The sequence below is a fragment of the Anas acuta genome, chromosome 3 (genome assembly GCF_963932015.1).
Source record: "Anas acuta chromosome 3, bAnaAcu1.1, whole genome shotgun sequence".
Lineage (NCBI taxonomy): Eukaryota > Metazoa > Chordata > Aves > Anseriformes > Anatidae > Anas > Anas acuta.
Genome location: NC_088981.1, coordinates 32,647,605 through 32,668,554, shown reverse-complemented (window position 1 = coordinate 32,668,554; position 20,950 = coordinate 32,647,605). Strand labels below are relative to the sequence as shown.

The 20,950-nt window shown below is 50.3% G+C and overlaps 1 protein-coding gene across 9 annotated transcripts in view; it reads right to left on the bottom strand.

Annotated features, from left to right (window-relative positions):
• The window catches only part of TJAP1 (tight junction associated protein 1), a 34,592-nt gene extending 13,999 nt beyond the window's left edge, over window positions 1-20,593 (bottom strand). Inside the window, exons 1-3 of one of the 9 annotated variants that reach the window (XM_068676512.1) lie at window positions 20,469-20,593; window positions 19,739-19,810; window positions 19,356-19,438 (exon numbers count right to left, since the gene is read on the bottom strand). The gene's annotated coding sequence lies outside the window, so the exon portion shown is untranslated. Of the gene's footprint in view, window positions 1-16,100; window positions 16,272-16,921; window positions 17,066-19,355; window positions 19,439-19,738; window positions 20,004-20,468 lie in introns of those variants that run through there. The other 8 variants (XM_068676504.1, XM_068676506.1, XM_068676511.1 and 5 more) reach the window with 8 other exon arrangements.
• Window positions 20,594-20,950: the final 357 nt, after the last annotated feature.

Below are 20,950 nucleotides of genomic sequence, written 5' to 3'. Positions count from 1 at the left end.
CATCAACACAACGCATGGAAACAGCCAGGCACGCGCAGGCCAACCCACGGCCAGGTGCCGGGATGGGAGCCAGCAGCAAACTGCTGCACCATCCGGCCACTGTCTGATGACGGGACCATCGAGTGAAGCAAGCTCCTTGCCTTCACTGCGTCCCAAAGAAGAAGTGGTGTGTATTTTTTTTAAGCAGCCCTTCAGTGAGCTGGATGCCTCTGCAGGATGGTAACTGGGCTCTGCAAGGCGGATGGTTCTCCTAGGTGGCTCCAGGGGTCACTGCTTCCCAGCCTGTGCTCCTGATCAGCGCCAGGGATCAGCCTCTGTCGTTCCTCCATGCGTGCCCCAACCAGCCTGCCACCCCAACCGAGTTTGTTTTGCAGACTTCCTTGTGCCAAACAGCACAGTTAAGCCCTCTCTGCCTGCAGTGAGTGGGCATCCTTTGCTACCACAGAGACAAACCCAAGGTGGCTCAACTCCCCGTGCCTCTGTTCAGAGAGCAGCAGACTCTCTGCAGAATAAACAGACCTTGTGCTTCAAAGCAGAAAAGGACACAGGCACAACCTAGAGGTTTAAGACAGCGCTATTTCTGCCCTGCACTCACCACACTATTCACAAGCTCCTCTCCGAGGAAGCTCGCTGTCAGGTCCACATTTTGACTACCCAGGAGAAGCTCGGCTTTGTCCTGGAGCTACAGCAGCAGGCAGCTCTTCAGCCCGGTCTTTGCCATCCTAATTAGCATTGTAACACAAGAGGAAACTTAACCTCCTGCTCCTTTTTTATCTGCCCTGTCCATCTCTCATTGGCAATGTCCCTTAGGGCTGCTAGGAGGAGAGCTGTAAATGCTATCATCTGCACTAGCTCCAATTCTTCCATCTTCTAGCTACTACCCACAGCCCAGAGTCATTTCTAAGCTCATTGACAGAGACAGCTTCACTGGAAGAGCTCCCTGAAAGCCACCAGGCTTGGGTCTGCACCCCGACCAGCCTCAGCAATAGCCTTGTCTTCCAGGCAAAGCCACGAGCACATCGAGGCTCTGAAGACTGCAGTAGAAACCTAACAATTTGCTCTGTTAATGCAAAAAGCTGCTGATTCCTCCACCCCCTCACAAAGAGGAACCACACAGCCCCTCTTTTCACGGTGACAGGGACTGAGCACAGCTGTGTGTGCACGCTTGACTAGTTGCTGCTCTCAGGCAGCAGCCCTCTGTGTAAAACCCATCCTCTCCATCTGCAAGTGGCTGTGTCCTCTGTGAGGCTTGGGAAAGGCCAAAACTTTCACCAGACACCAGGAGCAGACGTGGTGCAGCACAGAATGGCTTGGGTTATTCCATCCAGGGCCTGCAGAACCCACGACACCACCTCACTCACATCACGTTTTCTCCAGTAACACATACAAACCCTCTGGACAACAGGGAAAAAGCATCAAAGGAAAAAAAAAAATAATAATAATAATATTTGCAGACACTTATTGCCTTCCTGATACTTGCAAAGTCCCTCCAGCCCCGAGGTAACTAATAATCAGCTTTGGTTTTCAGACCAGGAGTTGCACGGTCAGCTCTTGTTTGCTGTTGGAGCAGCTGCACGTTCCCTACAGAAGGGCAGAGAAGGACTTGCAGGGTGTTCCTCATCATTACCTTCTCATGTCTTGCCTTTTCTGATCCCATAAAACAGGCTGCTCACCAGTTCAGAATCAGCATTTCCCTCACTTAACAGAAATAGGGTGACTACACTGCAGAAAGTGTTCCTTATTTCAGGCGTTGTCATCTTTCCAGTGTTTTCCTTTTTAAAGCAACGTTTCTTTGATCTTGCCCTCTATTCAGAAAGATAAACTTGTACGACAGGGAAAACACACTCCATAGCACCATCACAGCCCCATTTGTTTCTAAAGCAACACTATGGGAACACTCATTGGCTACCACCAAGTCAGAGTACTCCAAAAAAACACTCCAATCACGTACTCATGTGTAAAAATAATCGCTGCTACCGTCCTGTGCCACAGAGCTGATCATCGCAGCTAACCCAGAAACTTCACGCTGTTTCAGCCAAGCTTTAGTGCAGACACAGATCCAGCACCAAAGATGGGCACAGCCTGCTTTCATTTCAACAATTTCTCCTCACTTGCCTTATGAGAAGCAAGAAGAGGGGCTTGCCACTTGCCTTGCCATGCGTAAGGACAGAGCCAACCTTTGCCTCCGCGTGTCTCAAGCCAGATGAAGTGAGAAGCTGCTGCAGCAAGCCTGATGGAGACAGCTAATCAGAGAGAGAGGAGATGTAAAAACTGCACCAAGAGGTCTTGCCTGGGACAGAACAAGCTGCCTGAAGTTAAAAGCAGCCCCTGCAGCCCGCTCGTGCCAAGCACAATGGAGAAGGACGGCAAGGTTATTACAGGACGCTTTAACATTTAATGAGAGCTTTTCATTCAGGGAAGGAATTCCAATTAAAAATATGTTCAGATCCATCCTGCTGCTAGTTACTTTGAGGCTGGCTTTAAAATAAAAGGATGACAGCTCCCAGTGCAGAAACTTGCTTCTCGGTTCTGCCTGCATGTTAATGCGCACGATTCAGAGCTGAGTAATAGCATTATAGTGACTCCTGGATTAAAATTGAGTTTCAGGAGGATTATTGCTCATTCCTGCCTTTTCAGACCAATTAACCTTGACTGTTAAGCAGAAATCTCTGCTCCCTGCATAGGAAAAAACTCCAGAAGATACCAACAGAAAGGGATCGGGCTAGCTGTTGAACAACAGGCCACGGAACAAACCCTGCTTAGCACCTACCGTGTTTCCAAAGTAAATGAAATCCAGTCTTATGTAGTTCTGGCTGAATATAAATACCACTGGGCAGCACATATCGTGTGTCTGTCACATCCATGCACCCTGTGGAAGTCTCTTCCATCTCAGAATCAGACTTCTCTTAGTCCCATCCCTCTTTCTACAATACAAAGACCCCAGTGCTGCCAATTCAGCTGGACTCCCTACCCTAAATATGCATTAACACAGCGCCTAGAGTAGCTGGTAAGAGCAGCCTAGCTTCCCTAACCCCTTCATAAAAGCCAGAGCAGATCAGCACTGCCCAAGAAACACTGCCATGGCTCACCCGTAACTGGAATAGAACACAACAGCTGATTAACATCTGAACAGGAACAGGACAGGAAGCGAAGGACCCGAATACAATCCCCAGAAGGAATGTTAATGGAGAATAAAAATACCCAGGGGAGATTCTGACCAGGAAATGAACGCGAGCTTTCCAATGCACAGAAGAGCATAACCACCTTGAATGGCTACCTCTGAAACCGCACAAGAACCAGCTCAGCAAAAAGTCACCTACACAATGGGCTGATGAGAGCCCCTCACCCAAAAACGCTGACACACCAGAATTCAGCTCATTTTGTTCAGCCATCCCTTTGGGTTGAGCTCTTTAGGTTGTTGAGTGATCCTTTCAACTCTCACAAGGTGGTTTAGGCTGCAAGCCTCCTGAGCACCGTTATTTTTGCACCTCAGATTTCACTTCCTTCCCCGCTCTGTCTCCTTACCTGGGTTCTTTTCAGATCTTCCACGGGAAGGCTTCAGGAGCACGTTTCTTTGGTATTTCAAGAGATGCATGCCCAGCCATGAGAAAACTGCTCGTGGAGGTTAGGAGTAACCTCAAAAGTCCCTGAAGATAACTACTTGGGTCCTGCTAGTAAAAGCAAACCTCAATGTCCTAACGATATTTATCTGGCAGAAGCTGGGAGATGACATGAGGGAAATCAGGGAGCCACGGCCTCACCTTTTCTCTCAGTCACAAACAGGAGAATGGCTACATTAAGCAAACAACTGAAGAGAAGCGAAGGAGGGAGTGGGTGAGCATTTCTGTAGAAAATCAACACGTAGGAATCCCCTTCCCGTGCCAATTCCTCCACTGTGTAGGAGAGGAAGGAAAAAAAATAATTTTACATTACCTTCCTAGAGCATAAAATGAAAAGGCATTGGATTAGGACAAACTGGGAACAACTTAAATTTTTCAACAACCTACAAGTGGCCTTCTCAGCACCTCTAAGTATTCCCCCAAGCCTCATGAAGCCCCCAGCAATCCTCTTGTTTCAGCCCACGGGTTCCTACATTACAAGAAAGCTGTGGCCTCCGATTCTTTAATTGCAGAGACCGAAAGTCACCGAGCCACAGCGGAACAGCAATGCGAGGAAACGCTCCGTTACTGCAACCTATAGGCTTGCCTGAAACGCAGCCTCCATCTAGGAGCTGTGGCGGTGCACAGATGGCCCACACGCCAGGCAGTACCCACACAGACTGACAATGGAGCACAGCGCCCCATTTGCATAACTTACAGAGGACAGATGGACAGGCTCGTCGCAGCGACCCAACCTACAGAGGACTCGCAAGGTTGCAGAGGCTTTCGGCACAGCCCCGATGCGTGCAGGTGGTGGCAAAAGCACATTTCAAGACACGAAAGGCGTGTTTATAGCAGTCGGCTTTCTTCGGAAATGCTGCCACCACAGCCAGCCTTGCGGAGTAGTCCACGTGCCAGTTTTGTTCCCGTAGAGCCCTCGCTCACATGGAGCAACTGGATTCATCCTTTCCGATGGGAAAGGGAACTGGCACCTGCAGTGCTCCTGTTGTAACTTCTTCTTTAGCCATGAGTCTTGCAGAAGTCACCCTGCATGCCGAGTCACGTAAAATATGGAGCACGCTGGGGTGAGGTGGTGCCTGGGAAGCACCATTAAATTACGCGAAATTTCTCTCCAGCTCTGCATGGCTGCAGAAAAGCCCTGCACAAACCTTCTCAGCCATCCTTTAAAACACAAATGATTTCAAAAGGTTTTGAGATGCTGCTTTTGGCTGACCGGGTCTGCGGGCACTTTTACTGGCAGGCTGAGGAACAACCCCAAGATAATATTCCAGGGGCTTCACACCTGCGCTAGGAAAGACAGCCCCATTTGGTGAGGGGGAACAATGACTTTAATCACCCGATAGGACTGAGAATGCCCAAGCTGCAGGAAGGTCTGCGGGGCTCAGAGTGCCCATCCTCCAGCGACACGGCCACAAGGGGCTCTTTGATTCCCCGCTCACCCGGCCGCAGCCCGACACGACAAACCGCTCAGCACGTAATAAAAAGGAGCAGCTCTCTCCCCAAGGTCTCGTCTCCATATACACTGCAGTAAAGTCAATTGAGTTAGGAAATAATGTAAAGTGGTATAACCCTCCTGGGGAAATGTTTTTAATTCAGTTTAAGAGCACTTTGTGTTGAATCAACTTAAGTTAAATAGATAGATACAAGACAAACGAAATTAAGGATGCCTATACAAGAATGCCGCCCTAATATAATCACAACTGTTTCTAATCTGATTAAGCTAAGTCAGTACAACTTCCCTGCAAAGGCATAATCCTTAACAATACTGCAGTTAACCCTTTTTGCCCTTTTCTGCTTCCTAAGGTTTCGTTGCTTGATTTTTAAGAAACGAGATAAAACAGAGAATGGCACCTCTCTCAGAATCAATATAAGCCACCCACACTGCTCGAGGTACATTAAGGAATTAAAGTTATGACATTTATAGGACTTGGAGGCTTTACTACTCCCATGCCAACTAACCATCACGATGCCAAGCCCTGCACGGCACGGAACTTTCTCCTTTCTCCCCAGGCGAGGGGCACAGGGTGCTAGCAAGGCCGTGTGCTGCACCCTGCTTTCCAGACACCCACGCAGCTTCTGCTTGCTGATGTCCAACAGCTCAGACACCGGGAAGGGAATGTTCCCCGCTCTCTCATTCCTAAAGGTATGGCTCACCAGCAGCTTATCTGAGTAAACTCTTTGGAGCATGTTTGCTAGTTGCCCCCAGGCACGGTCTTACTACTGCGCTGCTTCCACGAAAGCCTGAGGTTCTCCTGCAGGAAGCACATGCACAAAACAAGGCTGAAAGCACAGGGCTGCAAACCCACACCCTGAAGTCACCTCTCACCCCTCCGGCTCCCACAGCATTTCCCCCCAAAACAAATTTGTCAACATTAAACTCTAGCAACTCCAAAATTACCATTTTTCTCCCCTCAGTCCTCAAGTTTCAGCTATCTGAACCATTTCTCCCTGAGTATCAAGACTTAATTTATCTTCAGCCTTTTGGTGCCCTCACTTCCATCTCTACGGGCTTCTCCAGCGTGGTCTCTGAGCTCCCTCCAACCTTCCTCACATCCCCTCCAGCCACACAACCTTCACCGCTTGCCACTGCCTTCTCCTGGGGCCACTACCTCCTGGTGCAACAAGTCTTCCCTGTTCAGAACAGAAAGATAAATGGAAAATACTCTGAGCCCCTTGCAAAGAACTAAATCCCTCCTCAGCCATCGAAGTAACTGTGCCACAGCCCTGGACAATAGGATGAGCCGTCACTTCGAGTTCCAGGAGCAGCACTGAAATCAACCCGAGTTCCAAGTCTGTTTATTATTTTTTTTGCAAAGAGCTATTTTGAAGCCCTCATCCCACGGTAACACTGTAGGGCTGTAGGTACATGCAAGAGATCAGTTGCTAAGGGAACTGCGCTTCCACGTTTTCTATTTTACGAGACTGAAATGTAAACTCTCCGAGGGCCGCAGGTACATTTTCCCATTAAGCTGCTTGGTCTCAAATCTCAGATGGATACCAGTTGCTTCTAGCAATTACAAGGTTTCAGGTCCCCAGTACCAGAGCCAGGATTCACACTCAGCACTGTGTGAGACAGGAGCAATTTCCCCTAATCAAGAAATTGAGGCACCAGGAGAGAAAACAGCTTCGTGGGCTGCGTTTGCTGAAATCCCACGTAAAGAGAAACAGCCTCAGCTGCCATAAAAAATTGAAGTGCGAGAAAATTCAGCGAGGCAGCCTCATTTCTTGCACCTAACCCAGGAGTGATCCGGGGTAGAAAGAAGGAAAGTGCACGAGCTGAACACCTACCTGACAGCAACGAGCTGAATGGGCTGCAATTCTTTACAGCCACAAATAAAGCAGCTCTCCTGGTCCAGCAGCGGGAGAACAATAGTGGTACTATTCTCAATTTTCTCCGCTGCTAGGGTTTAATCCCGGCAAGAATCGCTTTGGTTTAATTAGCTTTTCCCTAGCAGATGGTCAGATGTGAGAGGCAGAGAATGGTACGGGCTTAGCTGTTGTGTGATTGTGCAGCTGCAGCTGTAGCTGAAGAGCTAAGCGTGGCCAGGAGTCCAGCTGTAGCCTGCACGACACCGTCCAGCCCTGCCATTAGCCAAATGGCAGCTTCCTCCTTCTCCAGATTAGATATCAGGGGCACTACCCAACAGCAGGCAAAAACTAACACGCCGCCTCACCACCATCCCCTTTTCTCAGGGAAAACCTTCAACCCTTCCTCAACTCCAAGTCCCTCTGTCTTTGGTGACACAGAAGCACATTCAGAAGCATTGCCATGGAAACCCGGGCCATCCCCTGCGCTATTTATCAGCGAAAATCTTCCAGCAGAGAAATATTTTATGATCTCTACCGCGCCGAATGCAGACAGCAGAACAAAGTAAAATTACAGGCTCCAGTGCCGGGTAAGGATAGCAGGAGGTCATTCCTCCTTCAAGCACTGATCCTCGCCTCACCTACAGCTCCTTAGGAGCTGGCAGGGAAGAGCAAGGTGGCACTGAGAGGAACAGAAGGGGCGTTAGGGCAACAAACCCCATCCAGCCGCAGTTTAGAAACGAGGAGGGTGTTCACCGCCCTCTCCCCCCCTGCTGCTTTCCCTGCAGAAGCTGAGAGCGCTGCTGGGCCCAGCAGATTTAGGGCCTGAGCCAAGGGCAGGATTGGGCACAAAAGCTGTCTCAGCTCTGTCAACAGCAGCACGGCGTGGCTCCTGAAGCATCTCCTCTCTTTTTTGTGGCTGTCTTGCTCCCTCGTCCCATACCCCAAAGCTTCACCTTCCCCCTCTGCAGGATCTTCCCTCTGACACAGCGTTAGCACTCTCCTCAACCATCTCTTTCCACGTTTGTCATCATTGCTGACACCAGCGCAGTTCTGTGGGAGGTAATAACGAGCACAAATTGTCCCAAAGGGCAACCGCAGCAAGGCCAGGCACTTCTGCTGTACCACAAGGTCAGCGTGTCCAGACTAGCACTCCATCCCCTGCCTGGCACTGCTCTTGTAAAACCGAAGCGCCTGGTCTTCGCCGCTGTTATCCCCTGGGATTGTACAAGCCTGTTAATTATTCTGAGGTTACGGGAAAACATCTTCTCAGCAGCAGAGGCGAGTGCTTCACCATGCTGCAAACGACAGCACCACTGCTCACCTCTCCTCCAAGGGGCTCTGCGAAGATGGTTGGTACCGGATGCCCTGCAGAAAGCAGGCTGCCAGGTCCTGCGTACATTTTTGTGGGGAGCTATCACAGGAAAGCACCCGGAGGGCTAGCAGGTCGCCACTCATCCGAGGGCAAAGCGAGCGGAGGAATGCCAGTGCACTGCCAGGCAGATGTGTGGAGGTGTTTGTCCAGCGCTGCTGCCTCATCCCTCTGCTTCGTGCAGCTACAAGAGCTGGGCTCTAGAGTCCGTGACTCCGGCCTCAGGAATGTCTCGGCTGGAGGCACACCACACCTGCTGCCGGCTCAAGGTGCTCCGGGGTCAGAAGGATTCCTGGTACTTCCCTCTCGGGCCGCAGCGCTGTTTTCTGGGCCCTGTCCCAGCAGGGGGAGATGTAGCTGCTTGGTGAAGGATCCTGCTCCAGCCACAGGAGCACATCTCCCTGGCAGAGGTGCTCGGGACTGGACACTGCAGCATGAGGACCTGGATTCCTACACACTTCTGAAGGCCAACGGGGAAGCTGAACCAACTTTCTTTCCTCAACATATTAAAACTCACTGACGGGGAAGCAAAAGACCACGGATCAGCCTCACTCCTTTCCTGGCAAGTGGAAAGTTGGATTAAATATTGCTCCAAGTTCGCCATTTCTGCAGCAGTTGCCCATGTTGCATGACAAAGCCGAAAGATGCAACGATTACATACACCTAAACGTTCAATCAATAACTTTCCACCTAATCCTGTTTCATACCTATTTATATTTTGTTCCACTTCGTGTTGCCACAGGAGATGTTGTTGAATTTGGCATCACAGAACAGAGGAAGGAAAGCAAATACTCGAGCAACACGCTTTCTCCTGAACGCCCAGGTCTTAAAAGGAAGGTACAGAGCCAGCGGCCACTCGTTTGAAATAAAATTGCATAGTTTGTGTAAAATCAGGGGAGAAGAGAGCCCCATGTGAAAGGACTGGATATTATTTGCAATCACAATTGTCTTTTGCAACAAGTAACGTGCCCCTGATCAGCCACCACTGAGATCCTGCTTTTCAAAGCTGTGCATCTTTCCTAAGAGCCCGTGGCATGGAGCAGTCTGGTGGCAGGAGCTCTGCAGCAGCTGATCCAGAGATTGTGGCCCTGGCCAAAAAGTAAAAGCGATGCTATGAAGGCAGAGAGCTACCAAAAGTCAGTTCTTTCGTGCCTGTTGCTGGCTAAGGATGGCAGGAGGGAGGTCTTCTGCAGAGGATGAACTCGGATTTGGAGATGCCTGGCTGGTCAGGGAACTGAAGGCTGCTAGAAATTGCCAGAAGGGGAACTGCAAGACTGGAAGATCAAAGCCAACTGGCTAATGAGCTGGAAAGCTCAGAGTTTGCAGCAGGACACAGAAGGTGTTCCGCTGTTCTTCCCACAAACCTTGCGCCCATACTCGGATTGATGCTGACAATAGAAGGCATTTCTCCCCCAAGCCAGACAAACAAAAGACTTATGTAAATAGGACTGGGAGGGCTCCCGTGACAGCGACATACAAAACTTACTGCCTGTTCCTCTCAGGCATCCCCGCAAGGATCCCAAATTAATGCGTCTGCATCCTGACCTGCCATCCTGCACCAAGCTTCCAGCTCTTGAGGTACTAAGGCAGAAGAGGAAGGCTTCTCCAGAAGAAGCTGGGGCAGTCAGGCTGCGGCAAACACGTGTAAGAACATTTATCCCACTGGCTGGGGGGAAGCACTCCTGCCCAGCTTAAATCCTGGGCCCATTCCACCCCTGGGCAGGCATTTCATGCAGTTTGTACGATGGCACGAGTCACTCAACCGTTGCTGATTACCAAGAGCATACAGGCTGCAGGGGGACAGGCCAACCTTGATTGGCCTTATCGGCATGAATTAAACCCTACAACACACCCGAGCAAACAGGCAGCTCCTTCGGAGGAGCAGGCATGACTTATTTTGCTGCAGCTATAAAGGAAACATCGCTGCTAGGACATGCCCCTGGAGTGACTGTGCCGCTCGGCTCTCCCGCTGCATTCCTGGGGTTGTTTAGCATGGCCTCAGCTCCAGCCTCTCCAGCAGCAAGGAGCCTGAACCCTGAATGCCATCTGCAAACGCAGCCAGACTCCACCTCCTGCGTGCCTGCAGGCCACCAGGTGTGGCCAGGAATGGCACAAGCTACACACCAAACACACCTTTGATGTGGAGCTGAAAGCACGTAGCCGGGGGGCACGAACAGCACGCCGCGCCGCGCTGACTCCCAGCGCAGGAATGTGGCTGCAACCACAGGCCAAGGAAGGCAAACACATCGCATTCCTCACCGGGCAGGGGAGGAAAACAAGCAGCAAGCCCACACACCCGCCCGGCTGACACCCGCCACGCTCCCCACGCACGCCAGCCCTGCCGCTGCCAGGACCCCGATGACAGTTTCGGCCTCAAAGTCTTTTTTGGGGCCTTTTTGAACGCTCCAGGAGGCTTTGAGACACCCTAAAAAGCCACAGAGCGAGGCAGCAGGGCTACCCGGTGTGGGGATGTGAGGAGCCATCAGCAGGGCTGGAAGTAGCCCTGAGTGGGAAGCAAGAGCTGCCTGGGAAGGGAATTTCCCTGCCTTTTCCTACAAGAGGAGGGGAGATCTCAGCACTGAGCCCTGCTGAGCTGAGGGGGCAGAGCTGAACAGGAGGCTGACTTTGCGCATCAGGGGTGCTTGGAAGGGTCCTGGGCTTCCTCCTCGCCAAGGCAAGCACTCTGCCTGAAGTCAAGCAGCTTCTCCCAGATGCAATCTCTTCCTCGTTAACGAAGCCCTTCCAAAAACACTGCCCTCCTGCCCACAGAACAGCCCTGATCTGCACTCTGCATCCTCCTCCCCTCCTGCAGCATGGACACCTGGTCACTGACACGACCACGAGAGACTCAGCGCACAAAAATCCAACATGCAGCTCACCTCTAGTCCCCACACCTCACTATTTTAGGGTCACCTTAGGTTCTAGTCAGCAAACACTTTTTTTTTCCCCATGGGCAGCTCCTGGAAGTCCCAAAAGCTTTTCAAAGAATTCGGTTTCTAAACGGGAAGTTGCTCCTACGGGATAAAAGACGAACCAGGAGGTAAAGCTGTCAGCACTCAAGCCTGTAAAAGGAGGGCTGCGTTCTGCATCTCCTGCTCTGAACCTGCACTTACCCCGTGGGACACAATAAAATGCCAATCCCTGCCTAAAAACCCATCAGCCAGGGGAACGGCCCGGGATGAGGTAACAAGAACAGAGCAGATGAGGCCCAACAGCCTGCCCCGTGCCCATTAGGATTCAAGGCCTCAAGCCACCTACCCCCTCCCTGGCCGGGAGGGCAGGCTGCTGTACCAGCACTGGGAAGAAAGAGGCACGAAAGGCTGGCTTTACCAATAGATCTCTATCCGAAGATATAAATAGAAGCCTGGCAGGCTTTACAAAAGCGCCCGACCAGCTTGGGTGCCTAAATCACCGCATGCAGGAGAAAGGGCTTCTCCCCTCCTAACCGCCCCATACCTCCCCAAACCCCAACCACCACAAGAAAACCCAGTGCCGAGAGGACGGCAGCCCCTGCTGCTCTGCAGGCTGCCAAGGGCCCTTCCCCTGCAATCCACTTGGGCAGCGACTGCCCCCAAAATCCTGCAAGCCTCGACAGCGCAACCCGCCGTGGCCACAGCCCTCTGAGCATTGCCACCAGCCCGCTTCCCGGAATAGGAGCTGCCCCTTCAGCCTCTCCTCTCCCTGCCCTCCCCCTCCCAGAGCTTTATTTTCCTTTATTTCCAAGGCACAACCCTCCCTCTGCCACCGGTGGGCGGGTGAGTGGGGGAAAGGGGCCCTTTATAACCGTAGTGTTGCAATCTGCCAGCTCGGCCAGGCGGCCTGTTCCCGCCTGCACCGTATTAAATACCTTATAACTGATTACACCCCCATGGGGCATGATTAGCAGTCTTCAGAGAACAAAGTCTACTTTCATAAGAATAAGAACAGACACGTACTGCTAACCTACTACACAGCTGGGCAGGTGAGGAAACAGAAGAAAGAAGAGGCGGGGGGGGGAGTTAACTGTATGGCTAACTCCTATTCTTCCCTCCCCTGTTCCAGGGGCTCTGGGTCGCGATTTCCACTGCCCCGAATCCTTCCCTTTGGGTCTAACCCAGCAGATTCGGGTGATACAAGCTCGTAAATAAACCATCTGCTGGGCAAAGTCCTCACCCCGAGGGGTAAGGGCTTGAGGCATGAGGCTGAGCTTTGCTCGGGGTGACAGCAGCAATTCCTTCCCGGCAGCTCCAAGAAAAAGGGGAAGGTGAATTCCACAAACAGCATCGAAAACAGCACCATGGAGGGAAAGCTCAAAATACAATCACGTCCCCACGCCCCTCTAATATCTGGGAAGCCTACACAAGCAGGAGTGAAGCAGCTGATTCGATCTCGAGGTTAAGAGCTCAGCAGAGTCAGGCAGTTTTTCTCCTTGTGGGGAGCGAGGAGGCAGCAAACGGGAAGAAAACCCTCTGCAGCCGGGCGAGATAAGAGGGATCCCCAAACACACACAGTCCACACGCAGCGCCGCAACAAAGAGCCAGCTTGATGGAAACTCAGCCAAGCTGACACGGAATGACCCACAGCTCATTAGCAGGTGCCTGCCAGATCTCAGATGCCCACACAAACAGCCACAAACTTATTTGGTGCTATCTGGCCTCCATCTCGGCCAGGCACAAGGAATCAAACAGACTGCACAGCCTTTTACCAAAGAGGAATTAAAGAAAAATACAAGCGGGAGGCAACTCCTAGCTTGGACAAGGCCGGGATGAGCCCTTCCAGCTGCTCTCCCCACATCAGCGGGAGAGGAGAGCAAAGCAGGAAGCTCCAGGAAAGAGTTCCTATTTCTGAGGGATGCCATGCAGCAGCTTCAGCAGAGCAGCGAGAACCTTTCTAACTGCATCCTTCTGGAAACAAGTCACCTGCTTTACCCAGAGCCCATTTTCTCTGCCACTGGCCCCCTGGATGCTTATGCTATAGCCTGGAAGCGCTCACATTCAGCTGATGGGTCTGGCAGGGGGTGCCTCGGTGACACATTCCACCCAGATTCTTACCCAACCCACCCAGGAGAGGATTTGTGGCTGGAGACACCACGCCAGCCATAAACGAACTACTTATATCTGCATTCCTCAGCAGCTGCTCCGTCACCCAGCACGCAGGAGGTGTCCGAACCCCATTATCTGGTCTCACTTGTACAGCAAAGGCTGAATATTCTCCTTATTACGCAAAGCCTTGAGGCACCGGCTGGCTTTAGGCTCTGATGTATGTAGGAGCATCAATTCACGTCGAGTTATGAAACAGATCGTGCTTCTAGGGTTTGGAAAAAACGGGAGGTTTCACCATAAGCACAAGTTAGTCACTGGAAGCTCCTGGAGGGAATTTAAATTATTGCAGACAGCACAAAAATAGTTTCTCTTTGGGAGCTGAAATGGCAAAGGTGTAATAAATCCAGGCGGCATCGTAAAACTTTTCCTGAAGGCTTCGGGTTAGCTGTGAAGCCCCAGATGCCCTCCTATCATCAAATTCTGCCACCACAGCCTAACAAAGGGGAAACCACTCTTCACACACACACACGAATTAAATAAATAAACAAACCCTGTAAAGCCCTTCAGCTCCTAAGAGACAAAAGGAGTCTGCTTGCATTCTGTACACGTGATGTATGTTACGTTTATATTTTTATATGTATGCACACATACTAAATAGAAATATATGAGTAACGTTTTTAACAAAACACATCTTACAATTAATTTTTCCACCCCGCACCAAGCCGGGCAGGCATTTGAGCTCCAAGGGGAGCTCTGCCACCCGATGCTCTCCCTCGGCTGCTGTACCCTCAGCGATTCCCCGCACCCACCCCCATTCCCCGAGTAAATTGCCTTCCACTGCAGAGAAGCACTCCTGCTATTCCATTACGGGTATTCACCAGCAGGGCAAGAGCCCCTAATTTAGCCCCGCACGGGCCTTCTGCAAACTGCTAATCCCCGCTACGCAGCTGTTTTTCAGATGCACGGGAATGAGCAAACCGTAAACGATTTATGGCGCGTGGCAGGAAGACTCCTGGCTCCCTGCGTAGGCGGGGTTTTGGGACAAGATCATGCTTGGACTAATGTTTATATTGCAAGTTGTCAGTCGGGCAGTAAATCATCTCCGGAGCTGCAGAGCAGCACAGTTCTCTGCATCCAGCCAGAGCCTTGACGACGCTGCATCCTGTTACAGCCATTTCAGACTCACCTAGGACCCTATTACAGGGGCATCATTACAGGAGGGGAAAAAACAGATACACTCATGAGTAGGTTCTACAGAAATTATGCAGTCTAGCCTGGCTGACTCGCTTCCAGGAGTCAATCCAACCTGGCATGAGAAGTTTTCCCAAAATTACACTCCCTGCTAGCCCTAGAAGAAAGAGGATTGAGCTCTACATAGACATCTAGTAACAGTGTATTTGCTAGCAAAATGCAGTTCGCTGAGAAAATACCTCTCAAAGTTTTCACTTCCCAGTATTTGCTTAACCATAGCGCAAGCAACGCCTAGAAACTCAGTTCTAGAAGTTCAAATAGTTTGCATACTTCAGCACATGAGATGCTTTCTGCTCAGAAAAACGAAGGTAGGCAGTGAACTTGAAGTCCATTCGAAGGAAGGTTACTTAAAACAACTCAAATTTAAACACCTATCCTGCCATTTTCCATTACCTTTCCCCCATTTGACAATAAAACAGAAGGGGGAAGAACCCTTAAATAAGGAAAAAGCAATAAATAAGATCTATCAAAAAAAACAAAACAAAAAAAAAGCCAACAATAAACAACCAGAACAGTAGAATCAACTGCAATCACTTTTCACTCATTTAAGATTAACCAGATTTCAAATCACCTCCCCAGAACTTCCCCATCAAGCAGCAGCAGAGCCCTCGCTAATGAACAGCAAAGCTGCAGGATGAAATCTGATTTAGGAGACAATGAAGCAAGGCGTCTTTGGGAACTGCACAGAGCTTGTGCAGCGAGACATTCCTGGGTCTGAACAGTTACCTTGTGTAGCACACGCTAAAATAATGGTTGAAAATCTCGCTGCCACAGTAATTATCTAATTATTGTCTTGGGAAAATAGCTTGTATTCTTTTGAAACAAATGCTATGAAGTAAAAACTCGCCTAAGGCTTTTTATGAGCCTAAGTATAATTCCCCAATAGTTAGAGAAACTACCTCATCTGTCGCTTGATTTCAGAACCATTCACATGAGCGTTACCGAATGCAGCTGGATAACTGAGATTTTAAGTGCAGGAGAACGGAAATACACAGTTAGGATTTGTACACTGCCAAAAACAGTATTTTGCACGGACAAAATACAAATACAGAACTCAACCCAAGACCCAGGAGTCACTGTGGACTCTCAATTCTGAATTTGCTGACCCCTAGAAATCAGAAACGTGAGCCAGTTCTCTCTTGCCACTAGCAGCAGGTCAGAACGAACCTCTGCACCTAAAAACCAGCCCAACCTGTGCAGAAAAAAACTTAAAACCTTACTTCCCGACCCTGAACCATTTCACTTTTTAATCGTTATTCTCTCAGTACCACACAACCTTTGTGAGAGCCGGTAACCCTTCACTCACAGCACTTACACCTGCCACAGGAGGGTTACGTTGTGCCCTGGAGCACACGCTGTTCCAGACCAGCCCATAAGGAGGGTACCCACACACAGATCTCTGCGTTTGAAAGACCCGCTCCTAGCTCTGACAATCCTCCCAGTCTGCAATTATCTCCAGGAGTTCCCCTTGCATTTAGGCAGAGATTACAAACCCTCTCTTACATGTATTTCCATACGACTGCCACTGACCTTTATCAGCAAATCGAATGCGTGCTTGTGTGATCCTCTTGATCCTCAACATGGACTAGACAAGACTGCAGGACACAGGCTGTGTTTTCCCTAAACTGAGGCTTGCACTACAACATACTGGATCTCACCTGAATAGCCTTAAAGTCTCCTGCCAGCCACCTTAAGGACTAAAGTCCACTACGGGACTGCAACGTGGAAAGGCCAAACTCCACGCGCACTCTTCCCGCTTAGAAGCGAAGGTGGGGAGCACAAATTGCTTTGTCTGAACACCTGGAGTAAAGAGACAGCACTTACCTGCCTTCACATTCACAAATAAGACAGTCCTCACCTACAGACTGCATGACCTTTCCAAGCAGCCCACTCTCCACCAGCTTAAAATCCTCAACTACCAGCCCGAACCACAGCAGCTGGGGTGCCTTTTTCTAGATGTATCACAAAAGGAAAGGTCAATAGGCAAATAAAAGAGTAAGCAAGTGGGATTCAATACCTTGCCTCTGACACAGGCCAGTACTCAGTGGTTTAGAAGATAAAGCAAGAAGCCTGAGTGGACAATTACGGAATGATTTGTCCCTTTCCCTAACCTTTGCCTGTTGGAGATTGGGTTATGTCTGAAAAATATGCCTTCTGAAACAAGTTCTTTAGCGAGAGCAAGTCTGAACATTTCCACTTGTATAAATGCTTGATCTCTCCTGAATCCCGCTCAGCATTTAGCCTCAGCGCTATTATGTGGTAGCGAATTTCCACAGATTAGACATCATGTGAAAATACTTTAAAATCATTACTCAGTTTGATGCCTATCAGTTTTACCGAATTGCATTCACCTCAACTGAAGAGCACATTCCAGTTCCTTCACCTCTGCGCAGCAGTCTTCCTCAAACTTGGCAGCCAGCGCTGCTGAAAAGCGGAGGAAACCGAGCCCACCCAAGTGATGCTTATCCTGCATTCCAGCCGCTGCAGTGCTGCTCTCCCTCCTGCACGGCCTTCCACGCTGCCTCCTTCCTAAGCACTGCTCCCACGAGGACAGCAGAGAGGGTGGCTCTTGGCACTCTGACTAGGAGACAGCCTGCAAGCCGCTTGCTGCTCTCCGCCTGAGCAATGTGTTAGCAATGAGACCATAAACATCCGGGCAACAAAGGGAATAATTGCCTAGTCTGGAACAAAACTAGGGGGCACAAAAGAGAAAAGATTAATTTAAGTCGTAAAGATTCGGCCAGATAAAGCATTACAAGCTGTGGAAACAGGAAACAGCTCCTGGGAAGGGAAAAAAGGGGTCTCAGAGTGGCTACTTGCCTTAAAGACATGGCCTGACTTAGACTCCCCAGCAATTTCATCGTGCTACAGCACTTGCAGGCCAGCGGAACATGCAGGAGTCTCCTTCATTTTGAAGGCAGCTTTGCACACTAGGTTGTCTTAAAAGGTAAGATGGGGTGAGAATTTTGCAACCGAAAAAATGAAGAGTGAGGAACAGGAATGATCTGAACACATTCACACCATCTCTGGCATCTCTGTTAAACCTCACAGTTTAACATTCTGGCCATCATTCCCCTCCAACCTGCTGTAAAGGTACTTCAGTTTTAAAAAGCAACATTCTTCCTACCTCTGTTCCAGACCCAGCCAGTCTAGAGTTAGGAAAAAGCCCTCAGGTAGGGGAACTGGCAGAGAAACGTGATAGACAGTTTCTTGCCTAAGGCATTAGCCCTATTTGCATAGATTAGGCACACAGTTCCTTTGCACTCCTGTGTAAAACGGGTATTAGAACCATATTTTTCCAGCTAGTTACTTGAAATACACACCTGGCACAACCACACGAGGTGTCACACACAAAGGGGACATCTTCCCAAACAAAGCTTTCACACTAGGAGAGCTTCAGGACCTTAAAATTACTCGCAAAGAATCAACCAAGCCCACAGCCAAGGAAGTTTGCTCCATTCATTATGCAAATGCCTGTTCCTGACAACAATGGTCAAAAGAGTAGAGAGGAGTAAAAAAACGTATCAACTACAATCTTTGTTTCTTAGTGGAGGAATCCTGCCCTCAATCAGTATCACGTGCAGGCTCATTTGAGACTCCTCCATGTAGCATTTCTCCCAGCAACAAGAACAGCAGACAAAGTACACCATTATTCTTGTCACACTGCACCGTAAAATTCAGCTCTTGCTAACAAGGACGCAAGATGGTTATTTGTTATGACCTAACCTCCACAATTATTTACTGGGACTAGGCTGTAGATGTGCTGACACGTGGAATTTTCAGGGTCCAGTTTTCAGTAGATCCTTCATAAAACGTAGCAGACATTTCAGCAGGGTAGGGAGCTCATCTTTGGAAAAATCATAACCTTCCAGGACTCACAAACACCAGGTATATGTCAAACAACTGCCAAAAAATACAGTCACCCCTCACTGAATCTTGCTTATTTTGCTACTGTTGAAACAGGTATGCTTTACCTTTTTTAAAGCACTTTCTGCACCACATCATCCTCCACAAAAACTTTCTCCAGGCTTTGGTACTCTTCACACCAGCACTGACATCCATTGTCCTACCCAACTTTACGTCTCCTGCTCTGGAACAAAAAGGGGCAGACTTGCAAAGAACTACTCCTCTTTCGAAGGTATAGTTTACTTCGTGCTCTCCCAAAATACCGTGCCACATGGTTGTACTTAGAGTGGTTGGGGAAGATAAGAATCCAGGATTTGAAAGCTGCAAAGCAAGCGACTTATCAGCAGCCAACAAACTACTTGAAACACTAAAAAAGAATGCAAGGTCATCTTTGGTTCAAAAAGCTGTTTTGAAGAGTCAACAGGTCCTTGCTTGCAACACATCCCCTCCTGACCCAACGTCCTGTTAATATTAAAGATGAAGATAGTCGTAGGTTGCACTTTTGAACCCCGCTGGCCCTTCTGAAACACATTCCCACAACTTCAAGAGCACTGGGTGCCTGGTGGGAATCAAAGCTTCTGATTACCGCAGCTAGGACCTGCTAGCTTAAGTGTTGATGTAACATCCAGAAGCTGAAAAGCACTGGACGCAAAGCACTGTCAGGACACACATTTTCTGCAGTGATCCACTAAAAGTGGAGAAAAGACGAAGGAGTTGTATTAAAGTGATTTGATGAGCAAAAGGGATGGAAAATGTAAAGGACCAAGCTGTTACCTGCCAGCAGCACACACGTGCCATCATTGGTTTGGTTAAATATGGGTACAAAACACAACGTGGTAGAAGAAATAACCCAGCAGAACAGAGGGTCACTAGAATTACCTAACTGTGACACCGCAACGACTGCAAGAGCAGGATCTTCAGAAGAGCGATCAGGATATCACCATGACTCTGGCTCAGGCCTCCTATAATTATGCAGAAAATACAGCTACATCAGCTTCTTTAGATCTCATGTAAAGAGCACTAATCTAAACCTTTAACTGAAGTTTTCCTCCGAGGGACTCTTACTGGAGTCTTTGGGGTTACTCCCATTTCATTTGCATCCCTGACCTTTGCAGCGTGTTAGGCTTGTGTTGGCTGAATGGAGACAGCACCTTAGAGAGGGCCTGGTTGTCGAGTATGCGGTTCCATAGTGCCAAAAAAACTCAAGCAGAGGGACGAAAGCACAGCCTGACTTGGCCTCAGTTCGCTCTTGGCTGTCTTACCTGCTGTCTGATGCTTCAGCGACTCATTGCCTCCTCTCACATGGGCCCTTTATCCCAGCTGTTTCTCTGAATCTGTAAAACACAGACCAACACCTCAGAAAACCTCCCTCTGGCACCCAACCGTTCCCACCTGGCAGACGATTCTTTCCAGTGGACAACCTCCGCCTGGCATACCTCAGATCCTGGGGGCTCCTGGCTTCAACCCTAATCACACACCCTGATGCTTACCAATGCCATGTCCTGCACCCCAAACTGCACCCCCAGCCCCCAAACCTCACCCCCAGCCCCCAAACTCCATCTCCAAATCCCAAACTGTACCCCCAAGCCCCCAACCTCACCCCCAGCCCCCAACCACCAGCACTCTGCCCCTTCCTCCACCCCGTGCTGAGGGCGTTGCGCTCAGACCCGGACGCACCTCGCTCCTTTCACTCAGCTTTTATTTTTATTATTTTTATTTTTTACCGTTTCCAGGGGCTGCCCCGGGTGACCCTCCCCCCCCTCCTCGCCCCGTCTGTCCCCCACACCGAGCCGGGCGATGCGGGAAGCCCCCCACACCGCCACCCCCCTGCCCTCCCCTTACCTCCTACACCCCCAAAACCTCCCCCCAGGCTCCTCCTGCTCCTTCCACGCCCTCTCAGCCCCCTCCCCAGCCGCTCCCATGCCCCTGCCCGGCCCTTCCCCGAGCTTTGCCCCCGCTTCAGCCCCGTTCCCCCCCCTCCCCCCGGCTCACGGCTTCAGGCCGCCATCTTGGCGCGGGGCAGGCCGGGTAAGCCGGCGGAATCCCCACGCCGCGCCGCGGCCGCGTCATCGCCGCGGAGGGAGGGGCCCCGAGCCTGAAATGGCGGCGGGGCGGGAGCGGGGGGAGGAGGGAGGGAGGGGTGCTGTGGGGTTAGGGGGGTGCAGGCGGCTTTTTTGTGTGGCGGAGGCAGCGCCATCCTGCCAAACTGGTACATGTGGGGCTCCCCGTTCCAGCTGTGCCCGTAAATCTCGCAGATGAGGCACCCAAGTGGTCCCACAAGCCGTGTGCCTTCACGCCGAAAGTTGTCAGGGCTGAGGCGCCTTCGTGGGTGTTTAAGGACATGGGGTGGCTACGCAGATACGCGTATTCCTGCAGCTCCCCTTCATGGCGTGACTCTTGCTGAGGAAGGATCCAGCCCCTGCTCTTTGCTTGATTTGACACATTTCTTTCTACAGCAGCCCTAGAGCGCCTTG